This window comes from Ambystoma mexicanum, chromosome 7p (assembly GCF_040938575.1).
Source record: "Ambystoma mexicanum isolate Mex_15411 chromosome 7p, UKY_AmexF1_1, whole genome shotgun sequence".
Classification (NCBI taxonomy): domain Eukaryota; kingdom Metazoa; phylum Chordata; class Amphibia; order Caudata; family Ambystomatidae; genus Ambystoma; species Ambystoma mexicanum.
In genome coordinates, this window is record NC_090939.1 from 223284337 (window position 1) to 223307330 (window position 22994).

The 22994-nt window shown below is 48.9% G+C and overlaps 1 protein-coding gene and 1 long non-coding RNA gene across 5 annotated transcripts in view; one reads left to right on the forward strand and one right to left on the reverse strand.

The window, feature by feature from the left end:
- The window catches only part of LOC138525845 (uncharacterized), a 341157-nt gene that overhangs the window by 20125 nt on the left and 298038 nt on the right, over positions 1–22994 (reverse strand). Inside the window, exon 1 of one of the 4 annotated variants that reach the window (XR_011283453.1) lies at positions 8374–8523. The exons of the other annotated variants lie outside the window; for them this stretch is intronic. This is a non-coding gene — a long non-coding RNA (uncharacterized lncRNA). Of the gene's footprint in view, positions 1–8373; positions 8524–22994 lie in introns of those variants that run through there. 4 annotated transcript variants of the gene reach the window in all.
- The window catches only part of PIGP (phosphatidylinositol glycan anchor biosynthesis class P), a 210639-nt gene continuing 196288 nt past the window's right edge, over positions 8644–22994 (forward strand). Inside the window, exon 1 of the mRNA XM_069636093.1 lies at positions 8644–8740. The gene's annotated coding sequence lies outside the window, so the exon portion shown is untranslated. The remainder of the gene's footprint in view (positions 8741–22994) is intronic.

Below are 22994 nucleotides of genomic sequence, written 5' to 3' on the forward strand. Positions count from 1 at the left end.
AGGTGCCCCACAGTGCTGGGGGGTGGCGGTGGTGGGGAACATGAGTTGGACATGGGTGGGGGCCTGCTGGCAGGTGCCCCACAGTGCTGGGTGGTGGGGAACATGAGTTGGACATGGGTGTGGGCCTGCTGGCAGGTGCCCCACAGTGCTGGGGGGCGGGGGTGGTGGGGAACATGAGTTGGACATGGGTGTGGGCCTGCTGGCAGGTGCCCCACAGTGCTGGGGGGTGGGAGGCATGGGTGGGGTCCTGGTGGAGGCTGCCCCTGCACTGCTGGGGGGTGGGGGTGGTGGGAGACATGGGTGGGGGCATGGTGGAGGCTGCCCCTGGTGGCTGGGGGGTGGGGGTGCTGGGAGACATGGGTGGGGGCCTGGTGGTGGGTGCCCCTGCACTGCTGGGGGGTGGGGGTGCTGGGAGACATGGGTGGGGGCCTGGTGGTGGGTGCCCCTGCATTGCTGGTGGGTGGGGGTGCTGAGAGACATGGGTGAGGGCCTGCTGGCAGGTGCCCCACAGTGCTGGGGGGTGGGGGAACATGAGTTCGACATGGGTGTGGGCCTGCTGGCAGGTGCCCCACAGTGCTGGGGGGTGGGAGACATGGGTGGGGGCCTGGTGGAGGGTGCTCCTGCACTGCTGGGGGGTGGGATACATGGGTGGGGGCCTGGTGGAGGCTGCCCCTGGTGGCTGGGGGGTGGGGGTGCTGGGAGACATGGGTGGGGTCCTGGTGGAGGCTGCCCCTGCACTGCTGGGGGGTGGGGGTGGTGGTAGACATGGGTGGGGGCCTGGTGGAGGCTGCCCCTGGTGGCTGGGGGGTGGGGGTGCTGGGAGACATGGGTGGGGGCCTGGTGGAGGCTGCCCCTGCACTGCTGGGGGGTGGGGGTGGTGGGAGACATGGGTGGGGGCCTGGTGGAGGCTGCCCCTGGTGGCTGGGGGTGCTGGGAGACATGGGTGGGGGCCTGGTGGTGGGTGCCCCTGCACTGCTGGGGGGTGGGGGTGCTGGGAGACATGGGTGTGGGCCTGCTGGCAGATGCCCCACAGTGCTGGGGGTGGGGGTGGTGGGGAACATGAGTTGGACATGGGTGTGGGCCTGCTGGCAGGTGCCCCACAGTGCCTGGGGGTGGGAGACATGGGTGGGGTCCTGGTGGAGGCTGCCCATGCACTGCTGGGGGGTGGGGGTGGTGGGAGACATGGGTGGGGGCCTGGTGGAGGCTGCCCCTGGTGGCTGGGGGGTGGGGGTGCTGGGAGACATGGGTGGGGGCCTGGTGGAGGCTGCCCCTGGTGGCTGGGGGGTGGGGGTGCTGGGAGACATGGGTGGGGGCCTGGTGGTGGGGGCCCCTGCACTGCTGGGGGGTGGGGGTGCTGGGAGACATGGGTGGGGGCCTGCTGGCAGGTGGCCCACAGTGCTGTGGGGTGGGGGTGGTGGGAGACATGAGTTGGACATGGGTGGGGGCCTGCTGGCAGGTGCCCCACAGTGCTGGGGGTGGTGGGAGACATGGGTGGGGGCCTGCTGGCAGGTGCCCCACAGTGCTGGGAGGTGGTGGGAGACATGGGTGGGGGCCTGCTGGAGGGTGCCCCACAGTGCTGGGGGGTGGTGGGAGACATGGGTGGGGGCCTGGTGGAGGGTGCCCCTGAACTGCTGGGGGGTGGGGGTGGTGGGAGACATGGGTGGGGGCCTGGTGGAGGGTGCCCCTGGTGGCTGGGGGTAAAGGGGGACATGCGTTGGTGGGCAGTAGTGCAAGTGGACATGTGGGTTGGCTGGGGGTCATGGCCATGGTGGATGGTGTGCCTGCAGGACATGTGCAGGGTAGGCCCCTGTGGTGTGAGCCACCTGCAGGGGCCGTGGAGGGTGTAGAGGGAACACCTGGGAGGACCCACACGTGCAATTCACGTGTGGTGCTCCCCGCGCACCCCTGTAATACACGTACCCTGATGGAATCGCGTGTGGAACTTCCCGCGCACCCCTTAAATGCGCGTACCCTGATGGAATCGCGTGTGGAACTTCCCGCGCACCCCTAAAATACACATACCCTGATGGAATCGCGTGTGGAACTTCCCGCGCACCCCTGGAATACACGTACCCTGCTGATGTTGCGTGTGAAACTTCCCCCGCACCACGAAATACACGTACCCTGATGAAATTGCGTGTGGAACTTCCTGCGCACCCCTGAAATACACGTGCCCTGCTGATGTCACGTGTGAAACTTCCCCCGCACCCCAAAATACACGTACCATGATGAAATCGCGTGTGGAAATTCCTGCGCACCCCTGAAATACACGTACCCTGCTGAGATCGCATGTGAAACTTGCCCCGCACCCCGAAATACACGTACCCTGCTGAAATCACGTGTGGCACTTCCCGCGCACCCCTGAGATACGCGTACCCTGCGGAAATCGCGTGTGGAACTTCCCGCGCACCCCTGAAATACGCGTACCCTGCTCGCACGGGGCCAATCGCGTGAGGTACTTCCCCCGCAACCCAGTGATACACGTAGCCCGCTTGCCTTGCGGGTACAGGGTTAGCGCAGCCCTTTGCGCTGGATTGGGTATATTGATGGCTTTTCCCTGCGCGAGAAGCGTTCTTGGGGGCGTAACTGGCACTGCTGCAGGGTCGCTGCGCCACTGTGCACCACGGCTGGTTTTGTGGGCTGGAATACATGAATACGCTGTGCGCGGAAATGGATTTTAGCGCACGCGGCTGGCGCAGGGATTCGCACGCGCACACTGTGCGCCAGCCGCATGCGCCACTTGTGCGCTGAATTCTATGAATTACCCCCATGGTATCCAGAATGCCATTCCAGTCCAGTGCCATCCAGTGACCAGAAATGCCCAGCTGTTTGCCAGGCGCGCCGCTGTGTGGTAACCTATTGACGGTCCAACAATCCACAAACTAAAAGGTGGTCTGCGAGTATAAATCACCACCCCATAGAAATCCATAGTATACCTTGTCTTGCCTTGGTCCTTAATGCACTCTCCAAGACACCCTATCCTTATTCTGATAACTTGTTGAAATGGTCAGACTCATTCTTGCCACCCTGCCCTTGATTTCTAGTACTAGTACCATCTCTTTAGTAATTTTGTCTTGTGCAATCCTAAGAAATGAGTCCTATTTCGAGTGATCGGACTGGTTTCCGCCAGGGTTGGGTGCTGAGGTGACAGGGTTGAAATTGTGAATCAGACCCTATATCTTACTGTGTCCCTCTTTGGTGGACTAGCCTGAATACTCTAGTTCAAAGTAAAACTGTTCTTGGCACAACTGATTTCCTTTCCTATTTCACAGCTTCATTTTACTCAAAGCGCACCTTTTTATATCTTGCATAACTCATGCAATTTACCTGCACTCCAAATCAATGTATTTCACCCGTTTTTATTAAAAACCGTTTGGGTAATTTCAGGTGGAAATTGAAAAATTCGCAAAGTTTCCAACGTGTCATTTTGCTGCAATCGGTTTTAAACATAACACTCATGTTCGAACTGTATGCTTTTGGTAATCCATTCTTTGTGATTATTAGTGTCTTTGCATTGTTGCTTTAGTGAGGAATTGATATTTGCTTCAAGGTTTTTAGCACACATTCATTATTTATTTGTCCATTTCCGAGTGTCATTTCATAACATTGCAAGGGGTTTAAAATCCGTTTTTCTCCCTTATTTGGGGAGGGAAGGTCAGATTTGGATTCCGTTTTCTGTTTCTTATTCCCCGATTACCTGCTGCTGTCAGAATTATTTGTGGTTTGAGGGAACATTGCAGGTGGAAATTCTAACATAGGTGCTAAACCAAAAAGTGCTCCTATTCCTGTGTGCTGTGTATATTTTCCACTAGAAGGTTAAACCCTTTGCATTGCTCACATTCTCATTGTAATTATCAACCCATTGGTGATTGCTGCCCCATATTAAAAAGTGTATGATTTCTTTTGAATTTTTAAATAAATATTATATTTTACCAATCAGCCTGGTTCATGGTCCATTGTGACCTGGGGTATTTGAAAAGGGGGTGTGATACAAGTGGTGTATACTAGGCCGAGACCAAAGTGTGTGTTGCCCGATTGAAATCCTTAACAGTGAAAATCAAAAGTTGGCACCCATGGACCCATAGTTTAATTTCCTAATAACTGCTGTCAGAACGGAAGCATTTCTTTGTGATTAACAGTTTGACAAACATAACAGCTTTATAAATATAACTTGTGATAAAATACCAAGCAAAGGGCACACAAATTAGCGTATTGGTGTGGTGCTCTGACAAAAACATTTTCAAAGAAAACTTGTTTACTAGTGAACGCAAATTTCAGCAGCATTATTGAGTTTGGAAATTACTTTTTTCCTATGACCGTTTAAAATGCACATTTGGACAACAATAATGTGCCCAGCATGTAAAATGTTTGCTTTCAACTGTGATATCCCCACACACCCCCAAACCCAGCGGTTCCTGTGGTGTCCCTTTCAGGACAGACAGAAGAAAGAAAACAAGACGAGCAAACATAGCCAGGAAATGCACGATTGACAGCTGGGGAAAGGAGCACAGCGAAGATTAGGTCACCGAACCACCAGCTTCCCTCGGCAAAGCTAGGGGCTTGGTAAAGCCTGGTCAGGGTTGAGGCAGGCTGGGTCCCGAGATCCGGCATCAGATGTCTGGCTGGATCTCGGAAGCGTCAAGAGCCGGCTGTTAGGACACTTTTTCTGAAGTAGGGCTTAGTAAAAGCATTCAACTAAGCCAGTACAAGACTCCACTCTTAGCATAAGGCTGTACCACCAGAGTTCATGGCAGCGTAGACAGAGCAGGCAGGCTTATCTTAGGAGGGAGAGAGGGCTGTAGAATCAGTACAAAGAAATTGTATTATACATATGGTCCAAAGAAACACTGACAACCTATGTATTGTAATAATAAAGGGTTTATTTTATATACAAGCAGAACAAGAGAGTCTTGGGTAAGTACCATCGTAAAGCATATAAAAACACATTTTAAAAACACAACAGTATGTTTTAAACACAAAGATCAAAGCACAGGTCTTATTCAGAACCCCCAACACTGTTTTCTAGAGGGGTAAGACCATTGATTACTTTCAGTAATACAAGGGTAGTAGACCCTGTAAGTTATGCAGTGACAACAAGGAAATTACATAGTCAACCAACTTGCAAATATATATTTCTGAATAGTGGTGCACAGATTCCAGGAACAGTATATGCCTCTACTACTTTTCTGATAACACACAGTTATACTAGGTGAGTAAGACCTTTTTGGTGCAATATAGAATTACAGTTGCTTTTCAGCTCAGTCTACGATAAGCAAGAACTCTTACACTATTTGTGGGTGCTCCAGGCAACACAAGGTAAGCTACACCTAAAGGAACACTTTTCAGGAATGGCAGCTATTCTAGGAAGGTCAAACTTTATGTAATATTCAATTACAGTTAGCTTTTCAGATCAGTTCAACACGGATTAAGGTAAGCAATAACTAACTTGTTTTAGGATGACACATAGCCAACTCAAAAGGGACTATCAGCAACTTAAAAGGTAAGTATAACCTTAGGTAGACTTATTCTGGACAGGCTAACAGCAAATCAGGGGAAGCAAGACCCAATTGGGGAAACTCATACATCTGTTCTGACAGGAATAGTGATGTATCCTGCTTCCTGCAGGATTTACCCTGGGCCGGTAAGAACAAGGAGCAGGAACCAGGCTGACCCAGGTATGTTGAAAAGGAAACACGCTTTATTGTCTTGGTTACAGGTTCAGTATAGAATATAGGAGAGAGAGATCATCAGTAGCTTCTTCCCTGGTTCCCTGCCCAGATCCAAGTCCCTAACCGTCACCTTTCGAATCCCCAGGTGCCCCAACACTCCAGGCTCCCCTAGCATTCCAACACAGCTATCACACTGACTCAGACCTCATTCATCTTATGCAAGATACAACAAATAGTAAAGTGAAACCAACAGCATTATTTTTGGGGAAGAGGCACAACCAATTCACAGGTGAGTAAATGAACCTTTTATATACACTTTTCAGAATAGCGCAACACACATTCAAGGTAAGTAAGAACTTTTTCTTTTTAACTGTTCGCTCTCAGAGTTATAGTTACCAACCAACTTATTTTACAAGTAATGAACTTTTGAGCACTTCCTAATCTTTTCAAGGCATAACACTTTTCTTATCCAGTCCTTCCCTTATTCTATAGCATGAGTAAGAATTTCACTTTAAAGTTAGTTAAGGGTCCGGGGACTTCAGATAAGACACCCTACAAGGATTCCTCAGTGGGCCTGGGTGCACTGTATGAGTGGACTCCCAAAGCTGTAGAGAAATCACAAAGGCTTAAGGTAGATAAAATACCTCAGCCAACACGGTAATTCAGCACAGAAAAGGAGTTGCAGCAGGAAGACTTCAGGATCTACGGCCAAAAACCTGGTTGATGGATTCCTTTGTCAATAAGACGGAAGGCAGGAATTTTGCAGCAGGAATCACAGGAGAAGGCTCCAGGAAGTGTTTCCTCGTGGCTGGATGCAGCTCTTTGGATTTGGTGCCTTTTCAGGAGCACACAAGACAGAATATCGCCAGTTGAATTCTCGTCATTTGCAAGGTCCAGCACTCTGATGTGGGGACTTTTCAGACCTAAATTGTGCCTCTGGAGAACCAACAGGATGCCCACGAAGTTTCAGCCATATTCGGAAGAATGAGCAACGCACAATGGCTCAAGGTCACAGCACAACGTGTAATGGCTCAAAATGGAGCCATAGACTTCTTGAGTCTAGTGGGCCCCATCAGGCTCTGGGTCGTCATTTTCGGAGTCCACAAGTAGATTGGATGGAAGGGCTACAGCAGGCCCTGGTTACACAGCATGCTCTCCGCTCGCTGGAAATTCTCTCAGCTGTGGTTTCTCCATCTTCTTCTTTGGTTCCAGTGGTCGCCTATCGCTTCAGCTTCCAGGATCGGACTTTTATGAAGAATCCAGAAGAATCAAACAGCCATGCAACATTCAAACTTGGGGGTTGGCAGTCCTTCCAGGACAGCTAACCTTCCAGTGTGAACTGGATTCGCGTAGTCGGGCCACCTCCCTCGCTTCCTGCCTTCACAGTCTGAAGCATGGGTAGGGAATCCACAGGATTCCTGCCGAAGATAAAATTAACACAAAGGAATTTCCCGCTGTGGATGTCAGGGAAAGGAACAAGAGACGCTAAAAATCGTGAAAAAAAAGAAGACGGGGTCCATGTTGGTAAAATGAGCACCTGTTGGTAACTTTCCCATGGCTCTGGAAAAAGCCAGCGGTAAAGGTGCACCGTTTGATAAAAAGGTTCACTGCCACCAGCCATTAAAGGTAAGTTTGTCCTTGTAACATAAAAGTTACATTTAAAATGAGAAAGGGGATACTCAGTAACTTCGCAGCATCCCACATAGGGTAGGGCTGATGGTCTCACCTAATAAAATGTAAAAGGGATCCAAAGATCCTTTCTACCCTTTAGAACTGTAGTTCTCAAGTTTAGCCAGAGAAAGTTAAAAGGGGATCTCTAGGGCAACCCCACTTATTGTCAAAAAGTTGTCAAAGAGGATACTTGTTAAAAGACACTATGGAGAGTCATAAAAAGGAGTAAACAAATTTGAGAGTGTAGAAAAAGATTCCCACACACTGAGGTATAAGGAAAAATAATCCACCTGTAAAGCAAAAGGCTCTAAGGTTGACACAGGTCAGGTAGATTTATAATTAATATGAAAATCTTAACACCGGCTCCATTTCCTATGGAGGGGTGACCAGGCAGAGGGGCAGCCAAAGCATGGGGACCGACCGGTGTTGTATGATATCAGCTTCCCACAGCAGACTGGCTCCATCAATCTGCAGTGGGGGAGCCAGATATCATACAACACCGGCAATGTGAACTTTGGTCCCCACTCGCCTCCTCTTCCCTGTGGCCCCCAAGGTGGGGACACAGAGGGAGAGTGGCGTAGGGGGACAGGCATTGCAATGATCCAGCTCCCCTGCTCGCCTCCTCTCCCCACGTGGTCGCCTTTGTGGGAGAGAGAAAGCAAGCAGGGGAGAAATTAAGAAAGATATCTTGTGGCACAGAGGCTCTGAACGGTACAGTGCAATAGACTGCCCGTCAGACCTGAGCGGTAAAGTTGGGCACATCACTCTGCAATGATCAAATCAGAACCCATCACACAGTAAAGGCGGTAAAGTTACAGAAATCATGGCAAGGGTAAATGCTTTAGCGCTTGCCCCCAAAAGTATGGTTACGAAAACAATCCGACTTCTTGGCAACCGAATTTGCAAAAAAACATCTGCCCTGAAATACCCTGGCCGTGCGCTGCGGCCGTAAATCACTTCTGTTTAGGAACTTTAGGGTGAGGAAAGAGGGAGATAATGATGCTAGTTACCAGCCAAGAAGACGCACACAAACCTGCTGCTGCGGCAACCAAAATCAAAATAGGAAAAACAGACCGGCACCTAAATATAGCTGACGCCTCGAAACACTTCCGAGTTGTATACGCGCCTTATAAAATACAAATAAACACATAGATGCCTGTGCACGGCATGGACTCCTCCTTCCCCCATGATGCTCTTCCAAAGCACGTGAATGTCCTACGTGAAAACGTTCATATTTCATGACAACTTAAAGGCATTTGTAAAAGTGTCGGTAAACTTTTAAACAAACACAATGCAGTAGGGTCTCATAGGGACTTTAAATATTTGTGTTAAAGTGATGATGAAGCAACATAAGACCTCCCTTTACCAAACGCTGTTTTCCTGTTTCCAGGCAGCATCAGGTGAGTGCATGCGATCCATCTCTTGTAATGCATTGTATATGCATTTCTTTTAGCATCCGCTTACTCAGTTCATACTCACCCCTTTTTTATGTTGCCCTTGTGCAACCTCTGGGAATACACGTTGAAGTAAGAGGCTGCAGCTCAAGCTGCAATTCGTTGTACTGTACTCATCACATGTAGAAATTTTAAGTACCTAAACATCTGGTTTTGAAATTACACAGGGCAGGCTGTTGTTGGTATTTTAGACACAGTAGCTGCTCCGAAGCTCATTTACGGTACAGTTCAGGCTCTGGAATGCTCTCAGGCGCAGTACTGTCACCATAAATAATATATCTGCGCCGGTTGATGGCTGCAGATCCGCTACTTTCTCTGGGTCTAACGACCCTTTTCGGTTGATAATTGCAGGCACAGTGTCCATAGCTCTCAACCATTTATGTCGCAAAAGCGGGTGAAACCACCCGATTTTACTTTTGGCGGGTGAGAGGCCCATTGAAATGAATGGGCGTGCATGAGGTTTGGCGGGTGAGTCAGCCGTTTACAAGGCGGGTGACACCCGCCAAAAGCGTGTGAGTTGGGAGCTATGAGTGTGTTCTAGGTCTAATGGATGTAGACTCAGTAACAGCACCACGATTAATTGCAGCAGACACTACCTTCTCTAGTGCTAATGGCAAAGGCACATCCTTCCTCTGGCTGGAGCGAATGAGTGCAGACACCATACCTGCTCTGGAGCTAATGGCTTCTGATACAGTACATGCCTGCTCATCAGCTACATCTGACAATGCCTGCACTGGGGCAAATAATTACAGACACCGTACCGGACTTGGGACACTGATTCCAGACAGTACCTGTCCTGGAATTAATGACGTTTGATACAGTATCTGCTAATCAGTTACATATGACGGAATCCCTGCCATGCGCTTATTACTACAGACACAGTACCTGCTCTGAGACAATGATGGCATGCACAGTACGTAGTCTGGGGCTACGATTTCAGCCAGTCAGTGTCTGTTATGGAGCTAATGGTATTTAACACAATACCTGCTCTTTCCCATTCCTAATTCCCCTTTGACACCTCAAACCACTCTCTGAAATGAACGTACAGCTAAAGAAGTGATCAGTAGGGATAAAACATCGTGCCACGATTTTCAAAACGTGTTTGGTGCAACTGATGGGATGTGCATTCACTTCGCTTTTGTCAAAAAGGTGGTGAACCATGCACCAGGGACGTTTAAATGTGTGCATCTTAGTTGTGCACTTTGAGGTGCTCTTTTCCCACCAAATGCACAACTGTGCAAGGCAGAGGATGGAAAGGGGGTTCTGGGCATGCGCAAGTAAATCCTGACAAAAGTGGTGCACTAGGGGGGGGTGCCCGGGGGGGGGGGACATTTCCCTGTGCCTATTTGGAACAAGTGCAGTGGGATATAAAATGTATGGGAAGGCCACTTCTGATCCTTTAATGCAATGAGTGAATGATGTGTGTGAATAAGCGAGTGAATGTTGAGTCAAAGAATGTGTGTGTGCGTGTGCTGGGCCAAAGAGCTGATTTTGGCTGGTGAGGGCAGCACAGTAACAATACACTTTCACATTTCTTTGATTTTATTGCCATTTTCAACAGTAAGAACACATATAACACCTCTCCCCTGCCCCCTTCGATCCCAACACTTGTAACCAACAACGCACGCAGCCCTGTTCCCACCCCTCCCCCCAACTCCATAAACTCTGTAGATGGCTCCCGGTCCCAAGTTTCTGTGAGTGGCCAGCTCTCTCGCCAGCTGGTGTACGGGCCCTTGCATCGTTTGAGAACCCCCCCACCCATAGTCCCGGGAGCATAGTTCAGCGGCAATGTGTTCACCTTGGAAGCAAGACGACACAAAGCCATGCAGGTTCGATCCCTGGGTCGTGCTTAGAAACCTTTGGGTATTTAAGCGCATTATAAATCTGCAACTAAGACAAAAAAACAAAACAATTACACAACTAAAAAAACAATTCCTGTAACAGCGCCTTGATGCCCGCGGGCTGTGGGAGCACTTTAAAAAGTGCAAATAAATAAATATAGTCCTCGCCTCCCTTAGAAACTTCAGCCATATCTCCTCCCAGCTTCCTGTGAATGTGTCCTCCCCAAGTGAAGCGAGTACTCACACCAGCCCCAGCAATTTCCTTTTCCTCGGGCACAATGCAGCCCCCGAGTCCCGCTGCAGGTGATGCAGGACAATGTCCCAATCCGAGAGAAATCTTTGGCAATCCTCTTGAATCGAATAGGCCACCCACTCCAGTGTGCCACAAAGTTCCAGATTTTATTAACCCATTTGTGTTCTGTGGGGGCAGCTTTTTGTTTCATTTGTGTGCCACCACAAGCGTGGCTGCCCTATCATGATGACGTATGTCTTTCTTTGAGCTTTCGAGGGTAGATTTTCCAGAACCCCGTCCATTCCCAGGATGGCCATCCCTATGTTGTCCGGCATCTGACTCCCAAAAATACTATTCATTGCTGCACGGACCATGTCCGAGTAAATATGTATGACTGGGCATACCCACCAGATATGCTTCCACAATCCCAGTTCCCCACATCCCATCCAGCAGAGCGCTGACGCAGTTGGGTAGAATTTATGTAGTTTTTCTGGGGTGAGATGCCATTGGACCATTATCGTAACCCACATCTCCTGAATCTGGATGGCCCGCGTGAGAATGGGGGATTACTGCCCATAACTGAGGCCAAACTTCCCCCTTCAGCGGCTGCCCCACAGCAGTTTCCCACTGCTCCATTGTAGTGCCATGCCCGGCTCCTTGCCCCTTCTGCTATAATCCATAATGCTCCTACCAAATTCCTGCCCCGTGTCCGTCGTTACAAACCATTCAAATCAACTGAGATCCCTGGTGGCCGCTGACCTGACCATTGGGTTTGTAAGCCAGTGCCTCAGTTGAGAGTAGTGATACCTCTCCCCCTCATCTAGCCCAAAGTCCTACTTGCACTGTGCAAATGATTTAATGTCCTGACCTGAGAACATGTCACATAGTTTGTGGCACCCGGCTGCCTCCCACCCATTGAAGGCACCCCTTTCCATACCCGGTGTGAACTGTGAATTCCAAAACAGCAACGTCAGTGGGGAGGAGAAGGTGGTTACGTTCACCCTCTGCACCAGCTCTTCCCATTAGTCTCCCACCAGGGCCCCTATCCTGCTACGGTACATGTTTGCAGGTCTATCCCCCTTGGGTCGCTACAACACCTCGTGCAGCGGCGAGCCCATCGCGCTTTTACCATTCGACACCAGACCTTTGCATGATCGCTCCATAACCAATCATGGATCACTCTGATTTAAGGCCACAGGGAAATAGAGGCAGAAGTTTGGTGCTCCCAGCCCTCCTTTGCTCCTGGGAGACATTAGCATCAGCATAGCTGCCCTGGTCTCTTGTGGTTCCAAATAAATGACCCATATTTATAGAATGAGGCAAAGCTATAATATAGATGCCAGAAAACACAGAACTCCCAGGATTGGAGTACCTCTAGGGGACCAGTCACAGTTAAAAGATAAGTATCAGGTTTATTAGGTCACAAAGGTAAAAACTAATTAAATAATGCAGTCCACAGTACAAACAATTTATAACAAAGAACAAACTCGAACAGAAGTTACGTGACAAGCTTGGCTAGCTAGTTAACATGTATCAAAATAAACACACAAAACACAGAACGGTACGCTCACATAGCCCGCAAGCATCGAGGCGCTGCAATTTATTGGTGTAGCTGTTCTGGTCTGGGAGACTTTGTCCTCTGACAGAGGAGTTGGTGGGTTTGTGTGTTCTGATGCGTACAGTTCGGAAGGGCCAATTTATCGTGTTAGTGATGTAGGTGGCCTTATCGAGAGCATTTCAGGTGCCTCCATACAGTGAGGAGCTTTTAGTGCTTCCTGTGGATATACAGATTTGATTGGGACTGCAACGTTTATACATTAAGTTGGATTCATACTAAAGACTGATAATGGCGAGATCAGGAGGTTAGAGCAAGGATGACATGTCAACACACCATGGCCAACGAAGCAAGCCTAGGTAATAGCAATGGTTCATCAACAGGGAAAAGGATAGGAAGTGAATGGATGGAAAATATACAGCACCAATACCAGTGCTAGGGGTTAAGATTGGCGAAGGAGGAGCTAAAAGCAGATCCTGGGTATATCATTTACCAGGGACCGGCAGCTACCACTGGGGAATGAGGAGTTAGTACAAAATGTCCCACACACACATATACATTTGTCAATTTATGATCCCTTGTGCTTTGTGTGACAGGGTTAAAATGAAACTTTACACACATTTGATCAGTTCAAGAACATTCAGCCACATTAAATTAATATCATATAAAGATGAAAGCAATTTAAAGTTAAAAACATCGATTAGCAATTTATCATTGGGATTATTCAGCAAAATACACCACAAATCATACCAAGATAAAAATGGGTGAATACTAAAATATTCCTTGACCCTCTTCGCGAAGATCTGATAGATGTAGGCAATCAACAACTATTTAGATCCGCCTACAGCCATAGCATATGTGGTCGGCTCGAGGAACCCCAGAATGTCTTGCTATAACATCGTTGGTTGGCAGAAGATTTAATCCGCAACCGTAGCGTTCTGAGGAAAGGGGAAGCATGTCTAATCAAACATTGCCGTGGGGCATTACAAGGTGTGACGTCCATCAGAAAATGTTGATATCTTGACACAAGCTTCTCCCTATTCAGTCTCAAAGTGCACCTTCTTGACCTTGCTTGGGTTACTTTCCAACTCTTCCAGGGGTTTGTCAACCAACAGCAGGAGTACAGAATTCACCCAATGCTCAAAAACGGCAGTTAAACTGAGTAAACATGAGGTTAAGTTCCTTAATGTAAATGCAGGAGGGTACATTATACTGCACAACACTTGTTTCATCATGGGGAGGGGGGTGCCACCTGTAAGCTTCAAAAGGAGTTTACCTAGAAACGCCCCCTCCTCCTCGTCCCATTTAATTTAGCCACCTTGGTTTCAACCCCATACGTCAACCTTGGAACAATAACCTGATTGAATAATTTGATGATAGGGATCCATGCAAAACGCCCATATTTCTTATCTAATATACATAGCCCCTGCCCTGGCTGACTTTTGCAACCACTCCTTCGCCTCTGGAGTTTTCCCATCCCCCCTTAAGCACTCCCTTGTGCACCCTCTTCTTAAGAAACCCTCTTCTGACCCCTCCTGCCCGGCTAACTATCGCCCAATCTCCATCACTCCCTTCCTGGGCAAGCTCCTGGAGAAACTGGCCATCTCCCAGCTTAACCTCCATGCTGAATCTGTTGGCAGTCTTCATGACCATCAATCTGGCTTCAGAGCTGCCAGAAGCACGGAAACTGCTCTCCTGAACATCCGTGAGGACCTGCTTTTGAACCTCGACTCCAACACTCCGTGTGTTCTCATTCTGCTCGATCTCTCTTCTGCCTTTGACACTGTCAACCATGCCATCCTGCTCAACCGTCTCCGTGATAACCTGTGTATCACTGGTCAGGCTCTGGCGTGGCTGACCTCTTTCCTCTCCAATCGACCCTCCCAGGTCCAACTCGGGTCCTTCCTCTCTGACATCTTTTTCTCCACTTGTGGTGTCCCCCAGGGATCTAACCTCTCCCCCTGGCTGTTCAACCAGTATCTGGCACTCCTTGCCCACCGCATAGCCGCTCTCTGCCCCAACTTTCAGTGCTATGCGGACGATACCCAGCTCATTTTCAGGCTACCCTCGGCCTCCTCCTCTCCCTCCCTCATCTCTGACTGTCTGTCTGCTATCCAGGAATGGTGTGCCGCCAATGACCTCTGCCTTAATGCCAGTAAGACTGAGATTCTGCTCATCGGCACACCCACTCCCTCCTTCCCTGCAGCTCTCTGGCCGGCCTCTCTTGGCCCTCTTCCTGCTCCTACCTGCAAGGCAAAAAACCTTGGGGTTATCTTCGACTCCACACTCTCCTTCTCGCCTCATATATCTGACGTCTCTAAGAAGTCACACTACCAGCTGCACCTCCTCAGAGGTATTCTTCCCTTCCTCTCCTTCCCCCAGAAGCTTGCTGTCTCCTGAGCCCTGGTTCTCTCAAAACTGGACTACTGTAACAGCCTTTATCTTAATCTGCCTGCCTCCACACTCCGCCCTCTGCAACTCATCCAGAGCAGAACTGCGAGACTTGTCCTTGGCCTCAAGCCCAGGGACCATATCTCTCCAGGACTGAAATCTCTACACTGGCTCCCAGTGGCTGCGAGGATAAAGTTCAAAACCCTCTGCATTGTCCACAAGGCCTTCTGGGGCCTGGGGCCTAAATACCTTCAACTCTCTCTTCCTAAATATCTTCCTTCCCGAGCCCTTCGCTCATCCGTCTCCAACTCCCTCAGGGTCAGCCGCTTCTCGAAGCAACGAGCTGGGGGTAGATCTCTCTCCGCGGCAGGGGCCTCCCTCTGGAACAGCCTTCCTGCCCCCCTGAAACTTGAGGAGAACCATCTCCGGTTCCGGAAGCACCTCAAAACCTTCCTCTTTGGTTCTGCTTTCTCTCTCCCTCTCCCCTGCTAATTCTTCGCTGAAACTGCACTGAATCTGCAACTGGGCCACTCTCACCGACCTCGGTCCTGGGCCCAGCCACTCTCCACTTGCACTGCCTCCCTGGCAACCCCTGCACTGCGGGACTGTCTCTGTATCCCTACAGCCCCCCCTTCCCAGCACTTGTTCTGCACTTACCTTGCACTTGCCACCAGCTGGCCCTTTTATTTATTTATTCTACTTACCTTGTACTGCACTTCCCCCCTCCCCTTCCCCATGCACCTCTCCCCTCCCCCTCCCCCTGCACTTGCGCGATCTGAATGACACCTGGCCTAGTAGGATCGTTGTCTGTCTTCCCCTTGTTCCCCCCTCCCTGCCTCGTCGCGCCTTGAAACACCTGTGTATAGGCGCGTTACAAATGCCTTATCATATATCATATATCATAAATCGAGGGTGTAGTACCCTACAATAGTTAGTCAATGTGTCATAAATTTGTATCTCTGGTTAAAATACAGAGGGATATCTCGACATGTTTCTGTTCCTAGAATTAGTATGGAACATTCATCAGGAGGTACATAGATGACAACGTAACCAAGTTAACAGTGAAAGACAAATATTAACAATGAAGATTTCATAGCATCTGTAAAGTAAAAACACAAAAAGGGCAAAAAGTGAGCTCATGAATAGAAATTTGAATTGCAAGGTTCAAAATACATGAACTATGGCATTAAAAAAGAGGGGACAAGTACCTCCAATGATACCTGTGGCTCTCTACTGGAAGGTAGTAGGAGGTAGAAGACCGGGGGTCAATCCTACATGAGATAAAAATATCCATTAAGCGCCAGTGATCGCTTAGAGAGTAAGGAAATGTGCCCAGAGCATAGCAGAGGGAGAGACAATAGGAGTGACCACCCTGTAGAAAACGTGCATAGAATGGCCTGTGAAGAGATAACCCAGTGTCGGTAAGAAACTCAGGGGGAACAGAAACAGAGAAAGCGAGTGTGCAGTAGGCTCTGGAAAAAGAACCCCGAAAGGTGAAATGTAGCAAGAATCCTAGCCCGGGTATAAAAAGCCCGGAGTGCGCATGGTAGGCACGACACGTAATGGCACTAGAGAGAATTGACCAAGTCTCTAAGAGGAGGTGGTAAACAATAAATACCAGGATAGTCAGACCCATATTAAACCCAACTAAGAGTCGAGCTGTACCTACGGAGGCCGTCGATCCTACACGTCGGGCGGCAAATACTGGAGGAAATCCTTCGATCAGCGCTAATGCTGTAAACAGTCCGCTGGAGTGAGAAAGCTCCGTGTAAGTCAGGGACGGTACCGTGAATGGAATGGAAGGCTCTCCACGGCCGATGCTACATCGGTAGTCATGGAGACTCAGAAGTCCTTTTACTATGTCTGGTGGATGAAGAGCAGCCAAGGAGGAGGTAAACCCGGTGGCCATCTTAGAATGACAGAAGACCGTCGTGAACACAGTCAATCAAAGATGTAAACACAGAACAGGTTTGCCGCGGCAGAGGCCCGGAACGGCAAATAGCGGTCCCTAAGAGTCTCTAATGTAGACAAAGGTTAGCTGGCCCGAAAAAGTCGAAAGTGATGTGTCAGAGGCACAGAATTCTTCGGTCTATCTTAGGGACCGCTATTTGCCCTTCCGGGCCTCTGCCGCGGCAAACCTGCTCTGTGTTTAAAACTTTTACTGTGTTCACGACGGTCTTCTGTCATTCTAAGATGGCCACCGTGTTTACCTCCTCCTTGGCTGCTCTTCATCCACCAGACATAGTAAAAGGACTTCTGAGTCTCCATGACTACCGATGTAGCATCGGCCGTGGAGAGCCTTCCATTCCATTCACGGTACCGTCCCTGACTTACACGGAGCTTTCTCACTCCAGCGGACTGTTTACAGCATTAGCGCTAATCAAAGGATTTCCTCCAGTATTTGCCGCCCGACGTGTAGGATCGACGGCCTCTGTAGGTACAGCTTGACTCAGTGCATTTCTTGGCGACACTTAGTTGGGTTTAATATGGGTCTGACTATCCTGGTATTTATTGTTTACCACCTCCTCTTAGAGACTTGGTCAATTCTCTCTAGTGCTATTACGTGTCGTGCCTACCATGCGCACTCCGGGCTCTTTATACCTGGGCTAGGATTCTTGCTACATTTCGCCTTTCGGGGTTCTTTTCCCAGAGCCTACTGCACACTTGCTTTCTCTGTTTCTGTTCCCCCTGAGTTTCTTACCGACACTGGGTTATCTCTTCACAGGACATTCTATGCACGTTTTCTACAGGGTGGTCGCTCCTATTGTCTCTCCCTCTGCTATGCTATGGGCACATTTCCTGCTTCTCTAAGCGATCACTGGCGCTTAATAGATATTTTTATCTCATGTAGGATTGACCCCCGGTCTTCTACCTCCTACTACCTTCCAGTAGAGAGCACCCACATGCATCATTGGAGGTACTTGTCCCCTCTTTTTTAATGCCATAGTTCATGTATTTTGAACCTTGCAATTCAAATTGCTATTCATGAGCTCACTTTTTGCCCTTTTTGTGTTTTTACTTTACAGATGCTATGAAATCTTCATTGTTAATATTTGTCTTTCACTGTTAACTTGGTTACGTTGTCATCTATGTACCTCCTGATGAATGTTCCATACTAATTCTAGGAACAGAAACAAGTCGAGATATCTCTCTGTATTTTAACCAGAGATACAAATTTATGACAGATAGACTCTAACAATTGGAGGGTACTACACCCTTGATTTGATATGTACCGTTCTGTGTTTTGTGTGTTTGTTTTGATACACTGTTAACTAGCTAGCCAAGCTTGTCACGTAACTTCTGTTCGACTTTGTTCTTTGTTATAAATTGTTTGTACTGTGGACCGCATTATTTAATTAGTTTTTACCTTTTGTGACCTAATAAACCAAAAACTTATCTTTTAACTGTGACTGGTCCCCTTGTGGTACTCCAATCCTGGGCGTTCTGTGTTTTCTGGCATCTATATTATAGCTTTGTCTCATTCTATTAATATGGATCATTGTCCTCCCGGGCACAGACAAAGTATGCATTGCTAACTACCCTTAGTCTTTTGTATACCGGGCTTCCTCCTTCTATAAATTGTTCCAAATAAATGACAGCACATGTTTTTGAAGGGTCCTGAAGAAACCTTGGGAAAACCCCACTGGCAGGGCCGTGAAATAGTACAGGATTATTGGCAAAATCGCCATTTTAAGGGCATTGATAAGGGCGCCCATCCTGCATGCAGCCGGCGCAGCTTTTCCGCTAAAGGTGGGTAGTTTGCACGGTAAATAGCACCCAGAGAACCAGTAATCTGACCTCCAAATATTTAATGTCGGTTTCTGCCCATCTATAGGGTACTATACCCTGCAATTCCAGAGCCTTTTCTGAGAGGACGGTCAAGTTTAATAACTCTGACTTGTGGACATTTATTTTTTAACCCAGCCACCTCCCCAAAGAGAAGAAGTTCCGGCGAGATCCCTGGGAATTAAGTTTCTGATTCTGTGATTAAGAGGAGCATGTCATCAGCAAATACTGCGAGTTTGATCCTAACCCCCAAAGGGAATCTCCCTAATATTCGGGGAGGCCCTAATGCTGGCCAAGAGCGGCTCCTGGTGGATGGTATAAGAGTGGGGGGAGCGGGCAACCCTGCTTAGTGCCTTGTGAGACCTTGATCCTCTGGGAAAGTTGCCCATTGATTGAGGAGGTCGTTTGGTTGTTGGCTCTTACCATTGAAAGGAATTTAGAACTGAATCCCATAACCTCCATGGTATGGAAGAGGAATGGCCATTAGACCCTTCTCGGCATCCAACACTAGTATTAGTGCAGGGTTTCTAGATCTGTTTACTTTTTCAATCAGATAACAGACCTGCCAAATGTTATCCGACGTCTGCATAGGTCAGGATCAATCAGATTGGGGAGAAGCTTATCCAGGTGTGATGCCAGAACCTTGGTGTAAATATTTGTGGCTAGATTAATAATTACAAACCCACATAGTGACATACTTACCGGCTTTGGAAGTAGCACAACCTTGGCTTCTTCCACTGTCAGGGTGATGCACCCTACCCCCCCAAAAGAGTTGCAGAGCTGGACTAAGCACAGTATCAGCGCCCCTCTAAAAGTTTAATAGAAACACGCTGGGAAGCCGTCTGGGCCCAGGGCCTTTCCTGATGGCAAGGCAGCTATAGCTATAACTAGGGGGTTGTCCTATCCTCTAATTATTTTTGCATTCCTTTGATTCATAAAGTGCAAACTGGTTTGAGACCCTTTTGAATGCCCATACAACTCGGGCAACCATTAAACACATATCTATTACTCATATGAACATTTCAGCTTTTTATTATTAATTGGCTGATGCTTTTTCTTTTGCAAAATATTTAAGTATTTATATATACATCACAGTACATGATGACCATTGTAATGAACAAACACATGGTTATTTTAGAAATCCTATATAACATGTTTACAGATGTCATAAGATGTAAATCATCCACTTATATATTTAACAGACAACTTGCTAGTAAGTGGAATATGCCATGTGGTTAGGTGCAAAAAACACAGGGTGAAAGTGCAATTGGAGGAGACGTTGATTGTAGGTCTCCTATGCCCGGCAAAAGTCTGACCTCATATTTGGTTTTAGCTATAGCCACCCTTATCTCTTCGTGAGCAATGTCTCCCTCAAGTTCTACCAATTTCTTTAAGAGTGATATTAGGGAGAGGGCACCGGGACAGGTATTCCCTTTGGGCTTCCTCCTCAGGAAAATCTGATGTGTACAGGGCTGAATAATATTCAGTGAACACCAAAATTATGTCAGGTAGAGCAGTGCTTTCTTGCCACCCCCTGTTTTTATTTTAAGGATTGTCCTTGATGCTTCTTTTTTCCTAATCAATCTTGCTAACAGACGATCGGCCTTATTGGCTTTGACATAATTCCTCTGTTGAAGGTAGAGCAATGACGCTCTGCAGCTCTAGTCTGCAAGACATCTTGCCCCCTAATCAGCCTATATTCCCTTCGTAGCATACTCCGTACATTAATTGCCATTTCAGCCTTATTTGTTTTAAGTTTAGCTTCCAATTCCTCCTGTAAGAGGCCGAGTTGTTTGTCCCTCTGGCACTGCATCGCAGTGAGCTCCCCCCCTCAATGTAGTCTTAAACGTGTCCCAGACCACCTGGTCGCGTACACCCTCTGTTGCGTTAAGTGCAAAGTAATCCAAGATTTTATTCTTTGTCCTCACACAGGACTCCTTCGTCCAGGATGTGGCTAGGGAACTTCCACCATCGGAGGCCTGGTTCGTTCTGCCCCATATTTAAGGTAATCGTTATGGGCGCATGGTCGGACAGGGCGATCACTCCTAGCTCTATCCCTGCACCACTACCCAATAGTGACCTCGAAATCCAGCCATAATCAATCCTTGATAATGATCTATGAGCGCAGGAATAAAATGTGTAGCTCTTCCCGTCCCACCCCTTCAGTTCCCTCCAGCCATCTACCAACGCCTATTGGGCCATGTGTTTCTTCAAGCAGGCAGATGGCGCCCCCTGTTTGTGGAACACCCTTGCGCTCCTGTCTTCACTTGGGCCCCATGCCTGATTAAAGTTGCATACCAATATTATCTGCCCTTTGTCAAAAGTCTCCAATTTGGTCAGTGTCGCCTGCACGAACACATCTTGCCCTGTATTGTGGGTGTAGATTCCTGCCACTGTATATGACCCCCTCTCCCATTTGAAAGAGACCGCCAGATACCCACCCTCTGTGTCCCTCTCTATAGTGATGACCTGGAAACCTGGGATGTCCCGAATAGTTATCAACACCCCCTCCTGTCTTCCCTGGGGCATTGGAGTGGAACAGATGGCGGTCACCCTTGATTTTCAGCTTATGCCTGTCTCTCCTCCGAACGTGTTTCTCTTGGAGGGCTACAGTTCCTGGCTTCCCCCACCCCAAGAATGGTTCCACCTTCACTCTCTTAACCAGGGAATTAAGCCCCCTGATGTTTAGGGAGGTCACCGAACCACTTCCCGCTTTCCCATGGTTGTCTTACTGTGCAACACGCACTAATAAGTGGTTGCCGTTGGGATCTCCCTTCATCTTCCAACCCCCCTCTTGGCGGGATCAACCAGCCTCTAGCTCAACCTGACCCTCCAAATCTGGCCCTTGTAACAACCCAGAGTAAACGTGTGCTGTTCCCACTAGACCCATGTAGATAAACCAAGACATCCTGTACCACCCACCTTCCCCGGTACCTTTCCCCTAACTACCTCCCCAAGGCGGGCTCCTTCCTGTAACCCCCCTTTTCCCTCAGCGTGGCCCTCCTGTGTCGATGGGTGTGTGGGCACCTTCCACTCCTGCCACCTCGTCGGGGGTTGGGGGTGGTTTAACTGCACCCCTTAAGCCCTGTTTTTTTAAGCCCCTTGTCGAAAACGTCATCCATTCCCACATATACATCTTGGGCGGTTATCTCGACTGTCTTTGTTCTTGCCTTGGTGACCTGGTGCTGTTTCTCTTCCCATTCGAACAGTAGTCTAAAGAGAAAGGTCCATTTATAGCGTATGTCCACCCGCATTAGGGCGCGCACCACCGGGGTGGTCCTGACTAGGTCGTGGAATAGCATAAGTTCCGAGCCATTGTAGCTGTTTGATATGGCCTGCTTGGCAGCCGCCAGTACTTGTGTAAGGCCACCAATACATCTCTGGGACTGGCCCCTGGCTCTCTCCTCTTTGGCTCCACTCTGTGTATGCCCTCCAGCTCTATCCCTGACCAGTCTTTCATCTTCAGCAGGTCTGCGAGCACTTGCTGCGCCATCGTGCCCCTTAGGGTTGCTGCCTTCCTGCCTCTTGACTTTCACTGTGCGGACACTCCCAGGCCTCTTGCCCGTTACGGGTGCTATTTTCTTCTCTGCTGTGCAGCTCTCAGCAGTGCGCTACAGGTATGGCCCCTCCGGATCCTCCTGATCTCTCAGTTGAGACGCTGTTTCTCCAGGCGCCGGGGTGGCTCAGTCCAGCCTCGATCTTCCTGCCGGCCAGCAGGGGAGCCCCCGCTCCACGAATCCAGCCCTGATGGGCCTCCAATATCGCAGGCCGCTCCTTCCTGACGGGCTCCTCTGCCTTCCGGCAGCGGCTGCTCTCCACCACCCGCCTTGCAGCCGCACTGTGTCCTCGGCCGCTCTGGGTCTCCCTGAGTGGTTCTTCCAGCACGCGGTCAACGAGTGTGTCTTTGGGCTCGGCCTGCACAGCCCCGGGTGCAGTGCTTCCACACCACAGACAATGCAGAGACGAAGGCTGCACACCCTCCTGCCGAAGTCCCTGAGCAATTCCACAACTGCAGCCTACATCGATAAATCCCCACCTTGGGAAGGCTCTTTTAATATATCTTTATTGTCCTTGGCCCCGGGTGTGAGCGCTCCACGAACACGCTGCTCTCCCCTCAGCTGCCTTCTTGGAATCCCAATCACGAATCACTTTTTTAATGGGTATCCATCATAGATGCCAGTACAAATTTAGAAAGGATGATATGTGCTTTTATTTGGCTGAACTGGCATTTTGGGGCACCCAGTCTAGCCATTCTTTTCTGTGACATGACATTTATTTTTTTACTGGGATTCTATGACCAAGAAAGCATGATATGTGTTATGTGCCTAGACTGGCATTAAGGGCAGCCAGCTAAGCCATTTCTTACTGTGGTGTGGCTTTTTTCATCAGGCATCA